The sequence below is a fragment of the Apodemus sylvaticus genome, chromosome 7 (assembly GCF_947179515.1).
Source record: "Apodemus sylvaticus chromosome 7, mApoSyl1.1, whole genome shotgun sequence".
In the NCBI taxonomy this organism is placed as follows: Eukaryota; Metazoa; Chordata; class Mammalia; order Rodentia; family Muridae; genus Apodemus; species Apodemus sylvaticus.
This window is the reverse complement of record NC_067478.1, coordinates 48,631,252-48,653,272: the sequence shown is the minus strand read 5'-3', so window position 1 is coordinate 48,653,272 and position 22,021 is coordinate 48,631,252. Positions and strand designations below refer to the sequence as shown.

General features: G+C 43.3%; 1 protein-coding gene across 5 annotated transcripts in view; it reads left to right on the top strand.

Annotated features, from left to right (window-relative positions):
* The first annotated feature begins 6,426 nt into the window (after positions 1-6,426).
* Positions 6,427-22,021, top strand: part of Myo6 (myosin VI) — a 135,986-nt gene continuing 120,391 nt past the window's right edge. For 3 of the 5 annotated variants that reach the window (XM_052187742.1, XM_052187741.1, XM_052187745.1), the window contains exon 1: positions 6,427-6,621. The gene's annotated coding sequence lies outside the window, so the exon portion shown is untranslated. The remainder of the gene's footprint in view (positions 6,622-22,021) is intronic. The other 2 variants (XM_052187744.1, XM_052187743.1) reach the window with 1 other exon arrangement.

The window sequence follows — 22,021 nt, the reverse complement described above, 5'->3', positions numbered from 1 at the left end:
TTAAAGATTCTTCACAACTGAGATGGGAGTTCAGAGACCTAGTGGGCAAATGCTCACTGTAGTCCTGACCGTAATTATCTCTCAGAGGGCATAGCATGGTGCTGTCATGTAGTGATCATGCTAAATTACACTTAACACTGCTATTTTTATTAATCTGTTGAGGCAGGCAAGGCATCAACCTTCAGGGACAAGAACATAAAAGGATATAGTCTGGTCTTTTCTTTTCTTTTCTTTTCTTTTCTTTTCCTTTCTTTCCTCTTCCTCCTCATCCACCTCCTCCTCGTCTTCCTCCTCTTCCTCTTCCTTCTCCACCTTCTTAATTGTTGTGTTTTTGAGACAGGGTATCTACATAGACCTGGCCTCTGTCAATCCTGGAACTCATTATGGACACCAAGCTGACTTCAAACTCACAGAGATTTACTTGCCTGAGGGCTGGACTGGGATTAAATGTATGCACCACCATGCCTGACAGTTCTGTTTTCTTAAAATATGTTTTTAAATGTATGTATTTTGCACATGGAGGATGCCAAATGTCACGGTGTGAGGGCAGAAGTCTGAGGACAATGTGTGGAATGTTTCCTCCTTCTGCCATACAGGACCTGGAGTCTGAACTCCAGTCATTAGATTTGGTCCAGGCTCCTTTCCACATTGAGCCATCTCTCTAACCCTTGCTCTGTCTTTTGCTTTGAGGTAGTCTCATTCTGTTGCTCCAGTGATTCTCTGGAATTGCCCCGAAGCAGCCAGAATTGCAGGTGAATGCCACAGTGCCCACATGGCAGAACTACAGCTCAGGAGTGTGGGCTGAGCGCAGCGTCTTAGCAGGAGACCGTGTGCTTTGGATGCATGAGGCTTTGTGTTTGAGAGCTCTACAGGAACAAAACAAACTCAGTATTTTGAAGCATCATTAAAGGGAGAAAATAGCACACAGACAAAAATTAAAACCCCTTTTAGCAAATGCTATTAACATTGGCTAAAAACTGAAAGATTTTTGTCAGATGGAGTCTCACAATATAATCCAATGTAATCCACAATGTTGCTCTGGACTGGCTTTGAAACTGTTGCAATCTCCTCTACCCCTTTGTTTTACTCTCCCAAATTAGAGCAAACAAGACTGGCTTTTGAGATTTAGAAGACAAAGAAACACAAAATATCACAGTGTCTTTGACTGGGGTCAATCCAGAATCCTGAAGGGTTCCATATGCTTGTCAGCAGTGAGTTTAAATTACCCAAAGGGTATTGAAGAAAAACACATATCCAGTGCTATCAGTTGAAGCACAACTGCGACTTTATTCATGCTGGTGATGGCTGGATCAGGGACAGTGGCGATGGAGTTACATAGAGGACATGGGAGACTGGGCTCTGCACTGAACTCACTGCAAGTGGGAACTTACAGCCAAGACCAAGGTGAAGTCAGTAGACAGAGAATATGTAAAGGACAACATTAGAGGAAAGGAGATGTTAGCTCAGGTCATGTCGGGTGATTGGACTTCCCTACAGCAGAGGGATGGCAGAAGCTGAGAGACTGAGGGTGGAGCTTCTTGCTGAAGGACTCAAGCAGGGTTCTTGCCCAAACTCTATTTTACAAGGAAGTAGCGTAAGACGCATTTTAAAAGACAAGTTTGGTCAAGCCAAAAATAAAAATAAAAAATTGCTGAAGGTACAGGGACATGGTTAAGGGGGAGGTAACCGGATTTGACAGGAGGTAGCTCTAGGAATGGAGCAGAGATGGGCTGGGATGAGCAGACATCAGGAGCTCACACAGAAGCAGAGGACCCATCCTAAGATACAGTGAAGTATCAACTCCGGAATGATTTAGGATAGGTAATGAGATGGATTTGGTGACTCTGAAAGTGGAAGAAGGGAAGGAGCCCTGGACGGTGTAATCCTACAGCTTCTGGGCACTGGTCCTGGAAATGCCAGCCAGCAGGACTGTCAGCATTAGTTGAGTTAATTTGAACAGAAAGGCAACAAGCATCAAATCCACAGGGACTCTGCCTACGTTACTCTAGGAGTTGGTTATATCACAGACCCTTTAAAGCAGACCCTTCACACACCTGTAATATGAATTTCTGTAAACACAAATCAAAACTCATAAAAATTGCATATGGTTAGAATGGGACAGTTCCTGGAATTCCCATGTATGATATCTATAGATTTTAGGTTGAGGATTTCTAAGGTATGGGTCAAGTATGCTTAGTGGTAAAGGCACTTGCCATCCAACATGGGGAGATGAGTTTGGGAGAGAATCAACTCCCACAAGTTGTTCTCTGATCTTTCACATGTACACACACAAGAACATGCATATGCACACAAATAAATAAACAAATGCCAAAAAAAATGTAAAAGAATTCCTTGGATAGCCTCTGCCACCCATGCTGGGGATGTATCATGGTTAGCAGAGGGCCTGCCGAACAGGCATCAGGCTCTTGGGTTGATCCCCAGGGCTGTGTAAACCACAGTGTGTGTGATCTTAGCACGCTAGGAGAGGGAGGTAGAAGGAGAAATTCAAAGTCTCCAGAGTGATTATATACATGTACGAAATTGCCAAAGACCTAATTAAGTTTTCAAAATAAAGTTGAAGAACATCCACAGCTACAAGCAAGTTCCAGGCCTGCCTGTGGTAGATGGACCCCTATTTAAAAAAGGGGGGAGGGTGATGTGGAGGGTCAAAACGAGCTGTGGAACTTAAGGCATGCAAATATGGCTAGGAGTTTGGGTCACAAAGACAGTTACTTCCCCTATGCTTGATGATAACATATGCAGTTTCCAGAATCGTCATCTGTTTGTCCCTCCTCTTTATTCAAAAATAATACCAATGGTAGGAACTATTTATTTATTTAGCATTAAGTACTTTGCCATTGAGCTATTTCTTGGGTCCTGTAAGCATGTCTTAATGAAAAAACGACTGTGCTTGACACTTGGAATCCAAAGGATAGTCTATTGTGCCCTCAAACAGTGTACAGGCCAACTAGAGAAGACACAAAAGCGGGCATAGGTGGCCATAGTACGATACGTATTATAAGAGATATTTGTACAGTAGATGCTAAGTGAAGGATGGAAACAGAACTGAATTATGCCTAGGATTTACCATCAGGGCGGGTAGGGAAAATTCTCGGAGAGGACAAGCAGGCTTTGTTTTGAAGGAATAATTGGGTTTAGCCTGGCTGTGCTCCAGTGTAGTAAATAGCATAGAGTGTGTGTTTGGGGACACAAAAGCCCTTCAGAATGACTTGAATGTAAAGTACGAGACATGGAGGAAGGCTGTGGGTAGAAATGAGATTGGGCAGCTAAACAGGGAGAAGACAGTGACTCCCAGGACAGATACCTACCTGGTGGCTCAGCTTGTGGGCTGGAACATCGTGGTGACCTGTGGAATCACATGACCAGTGAAGAGCCTTCAAAAAAGCTAGAAAGAAGAAATGATCCACTATGCTCATCAAACAAGAACAACTCGTTTGTGAAAGGTGGCTAGCTTCAGGATCTTACCAGGTGTTTTAGGATGGATATAACTTAGTTGTGGTAGGCTTGCCTAGCTTGGGTCAACCCACACAGATCCAGTCTTCAAACACATAAGGGTCCAGGGGAAAGTATCTTAAGGAGTTTGGACTTTCTACTGAGGATAGTGGAGAACCATTCCTTGCTGGATTTTTAAATCTGGACTGGTGGTTATGATGAGCTAAGATCTGCAGTGATGGTGGCCCGGAAAATGATAATGGTAGGAGATAGAAGAACTAGGCAGAGAGATACAGGACTAGAAGCAAAGAGATTGAACAGACTAAGGTAGGGACAAAAGGAAAGACTCATGGACGTCATTAGTCACAAAAAGCAACTGCAAATAAAACAGTTTCTACTGACTTGCACATAGCTTTTTATGTTAAATTCAAAATTAAGTAAGATATGTATTAAAATATGTATTGATCTTTAAAAACTTTTCCTTTAAAGAAATTTATTATTATTGTTGTTATTACTACTACTACTACTACTACTATTATTATTATTATACCCACTTCATGTGTAGGGTGCTGTGCTTGTACATATGTCTGTGTATGAACACAGACATGCCGTGCTTGTCAAAGCTAGAACAGGCTGTAAAATTCCCGCTGGAACTGGAATTGAAGGCTGTTATCAGCTGCTATGTGCTCATAAGTGCTAAACCATCTCTCCAGCACCATGATCTTCATTTTAAAAAAGCCAATTGTTTCTGCGTACCTGCAATGTGTTTGGGCAGGAGCCCAATGTTAGGCATTGCCTTAGTCTGCTTTGTATTACTGTGATAAAATACCAACCAAAACCAGTTTAGGGTTCATTTCACCTCTTAATCCTTCATCAAAGGAAGACAGGACAGAAACGCAAACAGGAACCTGAAGGCAGGAACCGATGCAGAGGTAATGGAGAACTCCTACTTATTCCTGGCTTATTCACCCTGGCTTGCTCAGTTTGCTTTCTTATATTCCCTGGGACCACCTGCCCTGGCATGACATTTTCTACAGTAGACTGGGTCCTTCTACATCAATTATCAATCAATCAAGACAATGTTCCATAGGCTTGCCTATAGACCAATTTGATGGGGGATTTTCTCAACTGAAGCTTCCTCTTAGATGGCTCTAGCTTGAAAAAAAAAAAACAACAACAACACAAAAAACCAACCAACCAACCAACCAAATCAAACTAACCAACACAGGCATCTTCTTCAGTCTTATCTCCAGTCACCATCTTATTCTGTGTAACAGGGTCTCAGTGAATCTGGAGCTCACCGTTTCTGCTAGAACAGCGGCCAGTGAGCCCAAGGGCTCTACTTGCCCTCCATCTTCCTCTCTCATCCCAGCACTGGAGTTACAGAGATAAGTCTGCCCCCGGTTTTAGTTCACATTACAATCTTTGATATATTTTGAGATTTTTCTTTTGGCAATCTGGAGCTACAGTTCTGTGATTGCTGTAAATTACTTCCTTTCTTGGTTTTTCTTCCTCTTTTTTAGTTTCCCCAATTTTACTTACTGTCTTATGAATTTGAAATGTGTTCAGTGGAAGGTAGCTTTTTCATCAAGCCCGTTGGCTAGCCTCTGAATGTCTGACCCTCCCTTACCATTTTTTGTGGTAATATTGATTGAACCCAGGGCTCTCATGCTAGGCAAGAGTCTACAGTGGAGTAGCCCGGCTCTCTCTGAAACAGGATGTTACTAACTGGCCACGCGGGTCTTGAACGTGCAGCCTCCTGAGTAGCTAGAATCACAAGCATGAGGCACCAAGTCCAGTTTAAATTCCTGTCTCCTATAGGAATCTTCCAGACAGCGCCCGGTGGTCAGAGGACAATCTGAGGAGTTGGCTCTTTCCGTGAAACATGCTGGGCTTCAGGATGGGCTTCAGAGCCCTCACTGGCTGGACTACCTTGCCAGCCCCTTATTTTGTTCTCATAATAACCACTTTTCCTAGTAAATGATGAAATGTTGAGATGTTCTCAAATTTGCATAGGAATGTAATATTTAATTTAAAAAGATGATTCACATATGACCTTATAAGGACAGTAAAATTAAACAACCAGAAAGATCAAGCGGGGCAGTTGGCTCAGTTCTATAAAACCAGCCCACAAGGATTATCACTATTTTGAGGCTTATGCAGGCTACATGATGAGTTCCAGGACAGCCTGGTTACAGACTGAGACTCTCAAGAATCCAAATAAAATAACAACAAAGGGGGCGGGGTGGAAATACGGGGGCTGTAAGTAAATATGATATCAGCATGGGAGGCCAGCCAGGGAAGAAAAAAATTTTCTTCCATGGCCCAATCCTCCAAGGGCTGAACAGGAAGCTGACGCAGGCAGGTGAGGAGCACAAGCCTGGATGGGCAGCCTTGCCACCCTTAAACCCCACAAGCGAGTTCGTCCGCAATTCGCCTGTCACACTCTCAACTTTTCTTCAACGGATTCTTGGCTGTGGACCCTCGTTGTGGCATTGGAAACAACTACCACAGCGACGAAGGGAATTTCGTGAGGGGCTACCTGCAGCCGGCAGCTTGCAAGGATACAAGGATGAGGTCGGAACCTCTGATCTCCGCTCCTACAGGACTTCTGAGGCCCCGCCCTTTTCTTGCCTCACGCCATTAGGCCACGCCCTACCCGGCACTCCTTCGACCATCCCCTCCCTGGCATGTCCTGAGGTCCTGCCCCTCTCAACCCTAGCTCTCCTTCCAGCCGCCCCGGCGCTCCTTGACTTGAGGCCAGGTCCCTCCGCTCCTTCATTTCCAAGACCCTACGCTTTGCAGATCCGCCCTAGGAACCCGCCCCTCTCAGCCCACCCCGCCCCTTCGCCTGTCCCCGCCCTCTTGCCAATGAAGATCCACCCAATCTCAGCCGCCCCGCCCCGCTCCCACAAAGTCCCGCCTCCGGCCCCGCCTCCCGCCCCCTTGGGCGCTCCGTAGCAGTGACGTGCGCGGCAGGCTGGGCACTCTGCAGGGCTCTCCGGCCGGCGGGTGGAGACCGATCCGGGATCTGTCCCAGCAGGAAGCGTATCCCGGCCGCCGTCGTCTCCGGTGCTCGCTCTCGGCCGCGGCGTCGCGCTCGCCCTTCGCTCCCGCAGCCCGGCAGCCTCTCCACGGCCGCGACCCCTCGCGCACCTGCCTCGCCGGGTGAGTGTGGGCGCTTGCCCGCCTGCCTGTCCTCACCGCCTTGGCCTCTGCTCTGCCCGGCGCGGACTGGAGCTCTGGCTTCCCCTTCCCGGGCCGGCGGGGCTCCTGACACCTGACGAGTCCCACCCGACACTGCGAGATAGTTTTATTTTGTCCTTTGGAAGTACAGTGAAAATTCTACACAGACTAGTTTGTGGTCAGAAGTAAAGATCAAATGATACCATTAATAATTTAGCTGCGTCGAAGAAGACCATGGTAGCATTCTACAAAGCTGGAATTTTAGTTCCTAAGCGGTCTAGTATCTTGAGTGTGGTTTTATGGATGTGCTGCTGAAAATAACTTCGTTATTTAATTCCAAAACGTCTTAAACTAGTTAAATTGTGCTAGCTGTGGATTGTATTTTTAAATAGGAAATAATTTGATAAGGCCATTCTTAGATAATCTATGTCAGGAACTTTTACACAGAAATAGAGATACATTTTATCCGGCATAAAGTATGTAGGGCAGGGCTGTTTAAATCCTGAAGTGGGGATACTGTTGGAGCGCTACACAAACACTGCTCCGATTTTTATGTGTTGGATAAAACTTTAGGTTGTTCTCGTGGTACAGTTGCAGGATGTTCGAATATAGTCAGCTTGAGGCTTTTAACAGCCCGTGAGTCGGGGCTGTAACACCATAAAATTTGAGTCTTGAGCTTGCTGGTGGTCATGGTCCAAAGGTTGGCCGCGGAACAGCAGGATTTCTGTACAAATTAACTCAACTTCAAGACATCTTGGCTTGTGGTTTTCCAACTGGGAAATGTTTAGTGAAAAAAAAAATTACCTTAGTGCCCTCTAGCATTAATTTTAGAAATAGACACAAATGCTACAAGGGGCAGATACAATGCAGTTCTTCAGAACAGCTCATTGACTTTTAAATGCCTGCTCATTCTCTGTGTTTGCAGTTGCACAGGAGTAAACACGCACAGTGATAAATAGAAGTCATTTTTGTCTGATGCTCGCCTGCCTGCAGTGTTTTTATTTTGTGTGTGTGGTCTGTTACCCATTTTTTTTCTTCCTTCCAAGTTTTGTATTTGTTTTTAAAAGCTACTTAGAAAAGGCAGGCACAGAATACTACCATTAAGAAAGAGTATTGTGATGATGCAGTTAAAAAGCCATGCTGTGTAGATTTTACATATGGTCTTTAGTATCTTAGACACATGAGCAAGAAAAAGTGAACAACTATGATTTTTAATAGAAACTACAACGTATTAAAAACAAAGATGCAAATTATAGTCCATGGGGCTTATCTGAAAGGGATTTTCCCCTGTTTACACGATCAAGTTTTAAAATAACAGTGGCCAGGGAATTGGAGAGAAGTCGAAGGCTCCTCTCTCATCCTGTTGTGACTTTGCCTGGAGTCTGTGGTGGATCATTTATTGTTTACACAACTGGTCTGTATCTGGGTTGTGAAAGGCCTTTAGATGGTTTTAAAGATTTCTACCATGCAAGGTCGGAATAAATACATAAGAACTCCACATTAAAAAAAAAACAAACAAAAAAAACAAAAAAAAAAACCCTCTAGTTTTTAACTTTCTTGATATTCAAAACTCCACTCAGGATACAGGATTGGGTGTGTAACTTGGTAGTGCCCTTGCCTTGTGTGTGTGTGTGTGTGTGAGGCCCTGGGTACTAGAGTTTTCATTTTCTGTATTAAAACATCTTATTTAATGATAAAAGTTTGGAAAACACATTGCAATTTGAATAAATGTCACACAGTGTAATGGTGATTCCCAGAAAGAGATACTTTGTTTACAAACTGGTGATTTAGTAGTGATGTAACACAAAAAAACCTAAAGGTTTGATTTACGAAATAATTTTCCAGGTTGACAGTCTTTTCTTTTATAGAGGAGAAAACAGAGGCTCAGAGAATTAATACTTGCATGTAGCTTTGGAGGACAAAGTCCAGACTAAGTACACATGGGAGTCTTCCGACAGCAGAGCCTCCCCCATCCTTTCACAGAAGTGGTCTTGATTTCGGTTTACTTGGTGAACTATTGAGTGCTCTTTGTAGAACTGATCTGGAGATTAGAAGTTGGTACCCTGAGTGAACTGTGATAGGCCATGCATGGAGTCTAGAACTAAGTGAGAATTCTGTCTTCTTTCTCAAGGCCTTGAGCAGTGACCCAGTGCTATGGCGTCACTTCTGGTGTGGTTCCAGCATGTATGAAGTATTATGTGCTTTTCATTTTGATGGGTTTATAGGAACTAACGCTGCGATCTAATCCTGGATTGATTTCATCGTAGCTGAGTAGTAGTATATGACGTTTCTGTTTAGGATGGGACTTCAGTTTTTGCCCTTCAAGTGAGCTAGATTGTTGCTCCTAAATACAGTATCTGTCTCTTAAATGTTCTTCAACTAGCTTTAACCTTAGGAGGGAAACCTGCTTCAAGATTAAGATATCTAGGCCTGGGAGACGCTCAGCGGGTAAAAGCACCTGTCTGGAACCCTGAGGACCTTAGTTGGATCCCCGGGTCTCATAAGAAACAATTTCTTTGAATTGTCCCCTGACTACCACACGTATGCCATGGCACACAGCCATGGACAAATAGTTGTAATTTAGGAAATAAAACATAATAATAAAGATTAAGACATCCTTCTACCTCTACCTTCTGAGTGCCAGAGTTTACAGCCATGCCCTTGCTCATGCGGTATGGGGGTCAGACCTGGTTTTGTGCTAGGTAGGTAGTTCATCAGGGGAACTACATCTTTAACTTAGGGCAATATTTATTTATTTATTTATTTATTTATTTATTTATTATTGGGTGTATATAATTTGTGTGTGGGCACACATGGCATATCTGTGAAAGTCAGAGGACAGTTCCTGGAGTCAATTTCTGCCAAACTCACGTCACCCTGTTTGCCTGGCAAGTGGGTGTTTTTTTTTTTTTTTAATCTGCCAAGCCTTCTTCCTACCCTCCCCCACCCCCCTTATCTTTTATCTCTTTGGGGTAGGGCCTCACTATGTAGTGCAACCCTGACTAGTCTGAAACTCACTGTTGAGACAGACCTGGCTGGCCTCTAACTCACAGGGTTACATTTACCTCTGTCTCCTGAGTGCTGGAATGAAAGGCTTATTCTACCACACCCAGCTTATATAGTGTCTTTTAATCAAAATGGTTCATGGCTTCTTAAAGAAAATTTACTTTATTAATTATTCACTTGCGTGTGTGTGTGTGTGTGTGTGTGTGTGTGTGTGTGCGCGCACATAAATATGAATGTCTGAAGAGGCCAGAAAAGGGTATCACACCCCATTTACTTAGGAGCTGTGGCTGGTTGTGAGCTGCCTGACTTGGGTGTTGGGAACCAAACTTGGGTCTTCTGGAAGAACAAGTGCTCTTAACCTCTGAGCTCTCTCTCTCTCTTTATATATACATATTATAAATATAATTTTGTTTTATACATATATATAATAGCTCAGGCTTCACGAGTATCCCGTGAGCTGTGATTCACCCAGAGGGATGAAATGGCAGAGCCCTTTGTGTAGAAAATCCCAGGGAAGGCTGAGCCAGGGCCTACTGGCTAGGGAGTATTCTTATTGGAACTATTTGTATCCAAGGCTACTTGTACTCCAATGTAAGTGAAACAAAACAAAACAAAACAAAAACTAATGCAGTGGCCTAAATGTGAATCATTGGCATTTGATGGTGACACATTTTGTCTTTTTTTTCAGGAAGAGGTGAGAGCACAGATAATTGATAACTGACCCTAGTTAAATGACTTAAAAGTTCTATTTTTGAGGCGTTAGGGAATGTTTAGCGGTTTCAGGGTCTTTTGTGCTTACAACAATATGCTCTTATTTGTTAGCTTTTTTTTTTTTAGTGGGCTGATGATCCTAAAACGTAAACATTAGTAATCAATAACATAAAATTTTGAGGAATCACCACAAACCCACCAACATTTTCTTTGTGAGCACTGAAGCCCAGGAAATGAAGCCCAAAGCACAGCTCTGGTGTGGTTCGAGATCTCGCTGGTGTTAAAAAGAGAGGAGATAATTGGCTGTGCAGAAAGCATGCGTCAGGTGAAACCAAAACACCAAAGCACATTCCTTCAGTGTGTATTCACGCAGGGCGCACACTAGCACTCATGCTGACTACTGCGACCAGGGAAGCCCCCGGCAAAAACACTGGCATCTTTTGTGTGGGTTACATCACTTGTTATTGTATTTGAAAGTAACCACGGGTTGGAGAGACGGTTCATCAGTTAAGGGCCCGGTTCATCAGTTAAGGGCCCTTGCTGTTCTTCCCGAGGACCAGAATTCCATTACCAGCATCCTTGCTGGGTGGCTTCCGATCACCCATAAATCCATCTCCAGGGAATTTAGTGCCTTCTCCTGACCTCTGCATCTTTTGTGTGTGTTACATCACTTGTTATTGTATTTGAAAGTAACCACGGGTTGGCACTGTGTAAGCCAGTCCATACATGTGTAGCATGTCCTCCCGCAGACACGAAGAAATAAATACAAAGACACATTTTTATTTTAAAGAAAGGAGTCAGCTGATTAACCTTTACAAGGTGAGCTCTTTCATGTGGAAGGGTTTTTGTTACGATGGGGGTCTTTGGATCTGGGGGTGATCCAAGATGGCAGATCTATAGGAAGATGGTTTGAGATGGAATGGGTAAAATCTACAGTGAGGCTCGGTGGCATGAGGTTCAGTGGTGTAGTCTTGTAGTTCAGGTACAAGGAGGCTGATGAGGCAGGAGGATTGGACTCTGGGTTTTGTAACCAATCTGGGCAAGATGACAAGATCCCAAAGAAACAAACAAATTAAAAGTCAAAAACAAAACAAACAAACAACTCCTCCCCATGAGATTTGAGATGTAGCTTAGTTGGGAGAGCACTCGCCTGGCGTGTTGGGAGAGTACTCACCTGGCGTGTTGGGAGAGCACTCGCCTGGCGTGTGTGGAGCCCTGGGTGTGACTGGCACTGTGTAAGACTGGGCGGTGATAGCACCTGTCTAGAATCCCAGCACTCAGGAGGTAGAGGCAGGCGGATCCCTTTGAATTTCAGGCTAGCCTTGGCTATGTGAGATCCTTTCTTATCCCCCCCACCTTTCCCAGGTTAAAATCTGAAGGTGTTTATGTCAAAAGTGAATACCGTTCACACACATATATATATATATATCCAAACATACATATACATTTATAGAGAAATATTTTTAAGTGTATTTTTCCCTTAAAACAACTTGATAAAACAGGCATAGCAAGTTTATTCTTGTTTTGCAGGTGTGAAAATTAAAAAACTTAAACATTATTACTTAAAGTTAGCTAACTTGTTTAAGGTCAGGTAGCATTTTTGAGGATGGGTTTTCTCTGTATTCTCAAAGTGGTAGGCTCTTCCTGGCAGTATTTCTCTTCCTCCTGGTGTTAGGACTAGTCTGTCAGCAAGTAACTTATATTATACTTAAAATTCTGTGAAAAATGATGGTCATTAAACTTTGCTTCTCTTGTTGTTGTTGTTGTTGTTGTTGCTGTTGCTATTGTTTTAGGCAGAGTTTTGCCATGTAGCCAAGCTGGTCTTCAGCTTGCCTCAGTCCGTTGTGCTGGGATTACAGGTGTAGTAAAATGAAAATTGTATGTATTTGTAATAAAATAAAAGAGAAATGCTGAGGAGAATTTTGAAAATAACATTTATTATTTAGTTTATTGGTATTAATCTAATGGTTATGGACTCTTTTGGTTAGGAATCACTAACGATGTGTGTATATGTATCTATGTATGTATGTATGTGTGTATATGTGTGTGTGTATGTGTGTGTATGTGTGTATATGTGTGTATGTGTGTATATGTGTGTGTATGTGTGTGTATGTGTATGTGTGTGTATGTGTGTGTATGTGTGTATATGTGTGTGTACGTATGTGTGTATATGTGTGTGTATGTGTGTATATGTGTGTGTATGTGTGTATATGTGTGTGTATGTGTGTGTATGTATGTGTATGTGTGTGTATGTGTGTATATGTGTGTGTGTATGTGTGTATATGTGTGTGTATATGTGTGTATGTGTGTATATGTGTGTGTATGTATGTGTATGTGTGTATATGTGTGTGTATGTATGTGTATGTGTGTATATGTGTGTGTATGTATGTGTATGTGTGTATATGTATGTGTGTATATGTGTGTGTATGTGTGTGTATGTATGTGTCTATATGTGTATGTGTGTGTATTGTGTATATGTATGTGTGTGTGTGTGTGTATGATGGTTCTTTTATGCCTTAATTCATTTAAAAAGTGTTTGAGGGGCTGGAGAACTGACTGAACAGGTAAGAGTACTCCCTGCTTGTCCAGGGGACCTAAGTTCAGTTCCCAGCACCAGGTCAGGCAGCTCCTTATAGACCCACAGCTCCAGTTCTAGGAAATCCAGTGCTGTCTTTTGGCCTCAGGGACCGTGTACACAAATGGCACACACACACACACACACACACACACACACACACACACACACCACACCACACACATCTTAAAAATGTTGAGTGTTTGTTAGAGATAAGGCATTGTTCTTGGTCCTGGGGATACAGTGATTACAGTAAGGCCAAGTCCTTGGGCTGAGTGACAGTATATTGTTGTTTTGAATTAAGCTAATTATAGACTTTTCATTCCAGTATATAATCAACAGGGTTGACTCTGACGTTGAGAAATAGACAGTTGTCAAAGCAGTGTAATTTGAGGGCTACTGAAAGACTTATTTGCCCTAAAATACTCTCCTCCTAGAGACGCCCAGTCCACCAGGGTATAACAGTGTTTCATCTCTGCTGCACATAAATACCAGGAGGCTTCATTACTCATCACAGTGTCAGGACACAAGGCCGAGAAAATTAATAGAGCCCAGGGCCCATGTGTTGGAGTCAGAGGAGTCAGTGTAATTTAAAGTGTAGCTGTTGCTTATTGCCATTTTGCTGTGTGCCACATTCTATGCCACAAGTGTAATTGAGGCACGGTGCTTAGTCACAGTGTCACCACCACTGGGGATTGGTATTGTGACTCATTTTACATATTGGGAAACTGAGGCAGAGACAAGGAGTTTGCTCAGGCTCTCAGCCGACATTTGAATCCGGATAGTCGAATCCCTTGCTGTAGTTAGCCTATAGTAGACACAGAGTATGTGGACAGAGTGCTTATACAAATGCACTGACTTCTCTTCTGTACATGGCAGAGGTGGAAAGCAGAAAGCCTTGGTGAAGGAGGAAGGTGGGGAGAGCCAGAGGAATGGGAATGGGGGAGCAGATAGGAGGGCATTCCTTGATAACTGCTTGTCCCTTAGGATTATGCTTTCCTGTGAAAGCTCCGGGACTTGCGATTTCGAAGAGCATTTAGACATGAGTGTTTATGGGTCACCTTCGCTGGGAAGAGACCATAGGCACGCCCAAGAGGTCATGGTGTTTGCTCATTGTTAGCTCAGTGGTCAAATTAATTTATTTAGGGTTCAGTTTTCTCATTGTAAAATGGAGGCAATGTTGTTTGCCTGGTTTTGTTTGTTTGTTTGTTTAATTGACTTTACTTCTGATTCTTCAGTTGGCAGCAGTCCAGACACAGAATGGTTCAGAATGTCCCCAGGTTGATCACTGTTCCTCCGTTCTTTGGTCATGTGTGTCCTTTCATCCAAAAGCAAGCAAGCGCACGCTAGAAGCTTGGGTAGAGTCTTGAGGATGGCCCCTGTTCAGGTTGAGATTACCCTGGGAGCTGGCGAAGATACAAAGGAGGTGGGGGCAGGGCCAGACTGGGCATTTAATAAGCTTGCCTTTGATTTACTGGCATACCAACATTTGAGAAGTGCTGGCTTAAAGCTTTCTTCCTCCTGTTCTTAGGAAGGGCTTCAACAGTGAAAGCTGGTGGTTTGGATTATGCAGGGGAGGTGGGGAAAGGGGAAGTGAAATGTCCCCTACCAGAATCCTTTCACTGTTTTTCCTTTCTGTCTTTTTTTTTTTTTTTAATCGTCCTTAAAGCTTACAGCATTTATATTGAGTCAGGGCAATGCAGTGTTAAATTTCCTAACTAATTAGATTGTAATGACTTAGCTTTGTTTAGAGTGAATTAGTATGTAACATTTAAACTGTTATAAAAATAGGAATAAAATATGCTTGTATAGGTTGTAAGAAATAAAAGCCTTAATTAGATTTCTTTAGTGTGGACTACTTAGTAAGCAGAGTGGTACTAGTCATAACATAAAAGTGCTAATAGGAAAGAGGATTTTCCTTCATGATGCAAATTACAGCAGTGCTTGCAGCAGTTGGAGAGCAAACAAAGGGAGCTAAGCTTGAGGAGCTAGCAACAGTAAGAAGGCCACCATCCTCCAGAGATCACCAGGGCTGAAAGCTGGCCCTGTGGAGGAGGGCCAGTGGGAGCTGTGGCTTTGAGGCAGAACTAGAGGAAGGGAGGTTCCCTGGCTCCTGCCTTCAGGCCTTGGCCAGTGATTTCCATTGGCAGGACCCAGCTAGGGAGCTCAGAGATGCTCTCTGCAGGCTCCTCCTCCCCAGAATAGCAGAGAAGAGGGTACAGCTGTGGGAGAGCTGATGGAGAAGAACTAGGAGATTAATTAGAACCCCCGGGAATTTGTAGCATTCTCTCGGTGAGCTTTAAATAACTTGTTAGCATTGTAATACATCTGTAAAATGCTTAGGACTACTTGTATATGATGTAATGAAGATGACTTATCCAGTTATTCAACAAAATCTATTGTTTATCATGCATCTATCTATCTATCTATCTATCTATCTATCTATCTATCTATCATCAATCTGTATTATACTAATAAGAATCATAATCTACATATTTTAAAATATTTTATTAACATGTCATTATGACTTTCTATGTCTGTTACATAATTTTCATTACCATACCAATTTTTATCATTGGATATTCTCTGTTTAGATGAATAAATGGGTTTCAGTACAAAAACCAAAACTTTAAATAACAGCTTAACAAATTATTTGCAAGCAAAATCATTTGCATTCTGAAGCTTATGTTTCTAGTTTACCTGGTCAGTGTTTGTTTGAGGCAGGGTTTCACTGTGTAAAGTGGTCTGTCCGAGGACGCCTGGAGTTTCTTCCTTTGTGTGGAGATTACAGGTGTGGCCCATTGTGCCTGGCTTTACCTGGATTTTTTGTTTGTTTGTTTGTTTGTTTTGTTTTTTTTTTCTATTCCAGATGCTCACCAGCCTCACCAGGGAGACTTCTTACCTTTGTGTGTTCTGGAGATGGAAACCAGGGCCCTTGTTTTGGATTTTTTGATTTTGTTTTTTTTCCGAAACAGGGTTTCTCTGTATAGCCCTGGGTGTCCTGGAACTTACTCTGTAGACCAGGCTGGCCTAGAACTCAGAAATCCGCCTGCCTCTGCCTCCCAGAGTGCTGGTATTATGACCAGGGCCCTTGTTAAGTGAAACTGTTGCCCCTAGTCAATCTTAATTCTAGAAAAATTTGTTACTTTGGATACCTGGATGGAGGGTACTGGAGAAAGTCTCTCTTCCCCCTTCCAGAGGCAGTACAAAAGGCTCTTAGGACACAGGCAGTTCTTTCTCCAAATAACGGGAGGCTCACAGCTTCTTTCTTCTCTTGAGGGATCCTCTCACACAGAAAGAAGCTCTGTCCAACAGCTCCAGAAAAGGAAGAGCCACGGCAGTAGATAGTTCTCATGCTGCTGTGACAGAAGCAATTTACGGCCTGGGTTTCTTGTGGCTCACAGTTTGAGGGAGACATTCCATCGTGGGGGAGGTGTGTTGGTGGGGGCCTGAGACAGCTGGTCACATTGCTTCTGCAGCCAGGAAGCAGAGGGATAAGTGCTGACTTCTTCTATTTACCCTTTAAATTCTGCCTGGACCCTCGCTGCCCTATTCAGGGTGGGTTTCCCTCCTCTGGTAAACCTTTTGGAAATGTTTTCACAGACACACTCAGAAATGTGTCTCCCAGGTAATTATAAGTGAATTTATAAATAAAAAAAAAACTTTCCTTCACTTTTATGTGTATGGACGTGGGTGTTTGTCTGCATGTATTTCTGGGCACCACATGCACTGCGTGCCCTGGAGTCAGACAGTTGTAAGCTGCCATGTGAGTGCTGGGAATCGAACCCTTGTTCTTTGGGAGAGCAACAGGATTCTTAACCACTGAGCCATTTCTCTAGCTCCCAATTTAGGTATGTTAATGAAGGTTAGCTCTGTTGCCTAGTATTCAGCAAATTAATCAGACAGCTGGCTATGAAAAATATATGTAAATTACAAATTCAAATACAAATAAAGGATACCTCTGGTTGTAATTCTGTAGTCTGAGGTTTTAAAAAGAATATTTTGTTTTTGTTTGTTTGTTTTTCTTTTCCTACAGACAGTGCGATCAAAATGAGTAGGTTTGGAATCAGTTACATATTAGCACTGCTCTCTGGAATTGTATATTTGGATGTTCTCTCTGAAAGGTTTTATTTTATTTTATTATTTTACTTTATTTTATTATTTTACTTTATTTTATTATTTTGAAGAGGTGACTGCAAGTGTTTGTAACAACTTCTAAAAGTCTTTTTTATTTAAAAAATATTTTAAAAATTGCCCTTACTTTGTTTGTGGGTGGAGGGTGTGCAAGTGTACCAGTGTGCATGTGTGGTCAACAGAGGACAACTTATAGGTGGGGCCTAGGGATCAAACTAGATGGTCAGTGTAGCCGCAGGCACCTTTACTAGTGAAACAGCCTCATAGACCCATAGTGTTTACCTGATTTAGCATTCCCCAGGAGAGAATTGGTGGTGTTGGTCTACAAACAGTTCTTTGACTTTCCCTGATTTAAGGAATGAGTTCAAAAAGAACTTTTCTACTCTTCCTGTTTGTTTGTTTGTTTGTTTGTTTATAAAATCAGATGGAGCATATGCGTTTTGGTTTGTGGACACAGTTTGCTGTCTGCTAACAAAGACCATGTGTGTTCTGGTGAGGACTGCATGGGCTCCTGTGCTTTTCCTGTTCGTCTTTGATCTTAGAGCTTAGGAGAACAAGATAACCCCGCTGTCTGCTATGGTGGTGTTCAGACGCCAAACAAAACCAGGGCTTGTGTTGGCCACTGAGATGACAGAGGAAACGGATGAGCAAAAAGCATTTAAAGTCACTCAGCTTTTACCCTCGTGGCTGACTGAGGAAGCTAATCTTATCTCAAGAAAGATTTCTCTGCTGGGGAGGAAGAATGCAGAGATGGGAAGGGAACGAGTTTGACCTTACGACTAGACACCACGCAAATACTTTAAAAGAGAGAGAAAATGTTTATTTCAACCAGAATTTGATATTCCATTTGGTGATACATTCTAATCACCCCTTCCCTTCTCCTCCCTCCCTCCTTCTTTCCTCTCTCCCTCCCTTCTTCCCATCCTCCCTCACTTCTTTCCTTTTCCCCTCCTTCCTTTTGTTTCAGCAAGGAAAGCTACATAGATTAGGAACTTAGAAATGAGCTGGTTATTTGGCAATTTTAATGAGCTGTTAAAAATAGAGACCATCCAGTGGTGGCATGCACGATGTAGCCTGGGAAAGCAGGCTGCTCTTTACCAAAGGCGTGGTTCTGGATCTGATCCAGGACGCATGGACTTCGGTCTTGCTCTTTAGATCTCATCTCCTTGGCATATAATATTGAAATGGATTAACATGCACTTTTGAAGCAGAAGCTTTATTACTTACCCAAATGGGAGACTGTTAAGGCTCCGAGGTCAGCTTCAGGATGCATGGTCCGCATGATTACACACTGCCAAGAGCCTTTCAGTGTGCTCGGATGACCATGATTATGACTCCTGTGGCCGATGCCCACTTTCAAGCCCAAGCCTCTCTTTGGCACCCATGCTGCTATTGGGTCTGGACTTTCCCTCGGGTTTCCATTGCCTCCCAGCTCCAGCCTACACTGCCAGATGGTGAGATGGGGAAGAACTGGCCACACAGAAGTGGATCCATTCCTCTTGAGAATTGGTTTTATACATGTACTCGAAGTATCGCCGTTAAACAGTTGTTTTCTTCTTTATTGCGGATGAATGAAATGACGAACTGATTTATAATAGTTGTTACTCTGAGGGGCCTCTCACTTATCCCAGGGCCCAGTGAGGCTGACAAGATGGTTCTGCTGAGTCTGGAGAGGTGCTCGCTGTGCAAGCCTGATGATCTGAGTCCAGGCCCTGGAACCTGTGTGAGCCAGAAGGAGATCACTGACTCACCAAGCACCTTCTGACTTGCACAGAAGCACCTCGCCCCTCAGCTCACCTCTGCAAACAATACATTTGAAAAGGGACTCAGTAGTGACTTTTGTAAGGGGAAGAATCCATTTGAAAGCAAGTCATTGTTTTCTGGACTGTACTAATAAAATTTACTTTTCACACTTTAGTTTTGTATAATCATAGTTCTAGTTGTGCATACATTTGATTTAAATGTGTCGAAATGAAATTTGGCCTCATTTCATATTTCACATTACCAGTAAAAAATGGTTGGATGATATTTATTGTTATGTTATGTTATTATATGTTATTTGCTGATTATACACTAAAGTGTATTTCAGTAGGCTTATCCATGGTGAGAACCCCTCTTTTAAGCAATAGTTTGAGCTTCAGTATATAGCACAATAGCAAATTAGGTTGGTCTTATAATATTCCTGAGTTTTGGGCCCAGAAGATGGCTTAGCAGGTTAAAGAAAACCTGATATGAGTTCATTCAATTTTTGGATTCTGCTTGTAAGAATAGGTTCCCAAGAGTTGTCCTCTGACCTCGATATGTTTAAGGTGTCACCCCCCCAGCCCCCCAAATACATCAAATAGGCCAGGAATGGTGGTGCTTGCCTCTAATCTCAGCAGTGAGGTAACAGAGGTAGGTGGATCTCTGGGAGTTCAAGGCTAGCCTCATCTGCACAGTGAGTTCTAGAATAGCAAGAATTACATAATAGAGATACCCTGTTTAAATAGCAATAATAATAATACTAGCAGCAAAATCAATAAAAAACAAGCAAAACAAATAATAACTAAAGCAAAAGTTTTAGAAAATTCACGATGTGAAGAGTTCTGTTTACGCTAAAGCCACTGTTTCCCATGTCTGAAATGAAGTTTTCTGAGAATAGATAAGTTTCAGAAGATAATTTATTCAAAGTTATTAAGTTGAAAAGCAAATAAACTGTTGTCTGGAGCACACTTTCATGTGGTTGTGGGAAGAATATTGTCTGTTCCTAATATCGTGCTAACGAGGCCTTGATCCCAGATTTGCTGCGGCCTGTTCTGCCCTGAACACTCCACAATGCCTACTCTGTAAGCTGCTAATTAATAGATCCAGTGGCCCCACTTGGACTATGTTTCCTTCTGCTCCTCTTGGCTGTCAGGGGCCCGCCCCTTCTCCTGCCCTCTTGCTGGCTCTGACTTTGCCTGTTGGTTCTCCCTGCCCCCCACTGCCATGCACTGTCTCAGCAGCCCACACTTGGCACTTGGCTCTCTCACCGGCTTCCTGTGGTCCTCACGTCAGCGCCATTGTTCAGGCTTTCATCTCTAGCTACAATTTCCCAGGATTTATTTCGGTATCATCTTGCCAGTAAAACTGAGGAGTTCTTAAAGTTTTCCGCATTCTTTCCCGATGTCTCTTCTGCTTCCCACTTGGCACCACTCTGTCGCAGAGCTCCTGTTCAGAACTTATGGTTGCCCTTCCGGCACTGCTTGGTAGATTTCACCAAGTGCACCCAGCACTGCTCTGCCTCTGGAAGATCCACCCTGGCTACCACACCCGCTCATCTGAGTGCTGGCATCATGACTTCCTTCCAGACGTATCTTCCCCTGTTGGCTCTGTCTCTGTGTCTTATCCTTAGAGGGTCCACATCTAGGTGGAACTGATGCTGACAGCCTCCTGTCCCATATGGGTCCCCAGTGGCCACTCATTAATGTTCTTCACAATCCAAACTCTTGCTGGAGGATTTGGGTTTTGGGGATGGCTAATCTTGGTTGTCAGTTTGACACATCTGGGAAGAAGAAGGAGCCTCAGTTGATTAATTGCCCACATCAGATTGGCCTGTGGTCATTTTCCTGATTGCTAATATATGTAGGAGGGCCCATCCCAGTGTAGGCAGTATCCCTGAACATGTGATGAACTCTGTAAGGGAGGCAGCTGAAGTGCCTGGGAGCAGCTCAGTGAGCAGTGTCCCTCTGTGGAGTGTTCCTGCTTCAAGCTCCTGGTGGGCTGTGATCCGATGCTGACAGGAGCACACTTTGGGTCATGTCATTCCAGCCACAAAATTGCTTTGGGTCATGTCATTCCAGCAACGACAAGCAAACTAGAACAGGTTTCAAACCCTCTTTGTTTCTCTGTGACACCCCTGCCTGTGTATGCTCTAGCCTTTTGTCATGGATCTATTCCCCAGACATGTTATCACTCCATTCTTACTCAGACTGATCCTTTGTTTGGAATGAGTCAGTCTTATCCATCTTTTAGGATTTGCTTGAATTAATTCTTTCAAAGTTGCCTTTTGAATTAGCTCAGTGGTACAGTGTCTTCCTAGGGTGTGCAAGGCCATGGTTAAGTCCCCAGTATTTGAACCCCACCCCAATATCCTTTAAAAGTTTACATTTACATTATAATTATAGCATCAACAACAATTATGTAACATATATCTCCAATCACTCCCACTCTTCCTAGGAGCCTTTTGCATTCTTATACACTGTTGAGACAGTCATAAAGATTGCAGGCTGTCTGTAGTATTTACTGTATTGGAAGTTAAATCTTAGAAAATTTAAAATTATTAAATGTGCTGAACTATTGGTAGTAGAGTATTTGATGAACATAGCATTTTATGAAAATGACTTCTAAGACATGGAGGAGGTGACATCGTTTTCAACCTTGGTGACTCTACTAGTTTAAGAGAGGCCAGCTAGGTGTCACACTCATACTCAAGACTCCCAGTGGGTTGCAGCACACTGTTTCAGTTGATGTGCATTGCAGCATATACACACTGCTGGGAAGGAAAGAAGATGGGGAGGGGAAGGTAAGGGAGGGGAGGGAAAGGGAAGGGAAGGAAGGGGAGGGGAGGGGAAGGGAAGGGAAGGAAGGGGAGGGGAGGGGAAGGGAGGGGAAGGGAGAGGAAGGGAAGGGAAGAGAAGGGTTTTACCTCTTTAGATAACTTTTCTTTTCCATCCTTCATCGAAACCTAGCAAGCGCTAGCTTCGTCCGTTCCTAGACGGGCTCGCAGCAGCCGTAGTGAAGGCTCTGTGGTCTGGCACAAGGCTGCCCATCAGGCTGTCTTGGACTCTGTATACTCTACTCCCATAGGCCGATTGCATTGTGTGTGATCATCTGGGAACAGGAGGTTATACTGCTTTATGTAGATTTTCTCAGGTCATGTTGTACGAAACATTGCTGTTCATCTTCGGGGATACCTGACTTTTATCAGTTGCCAGG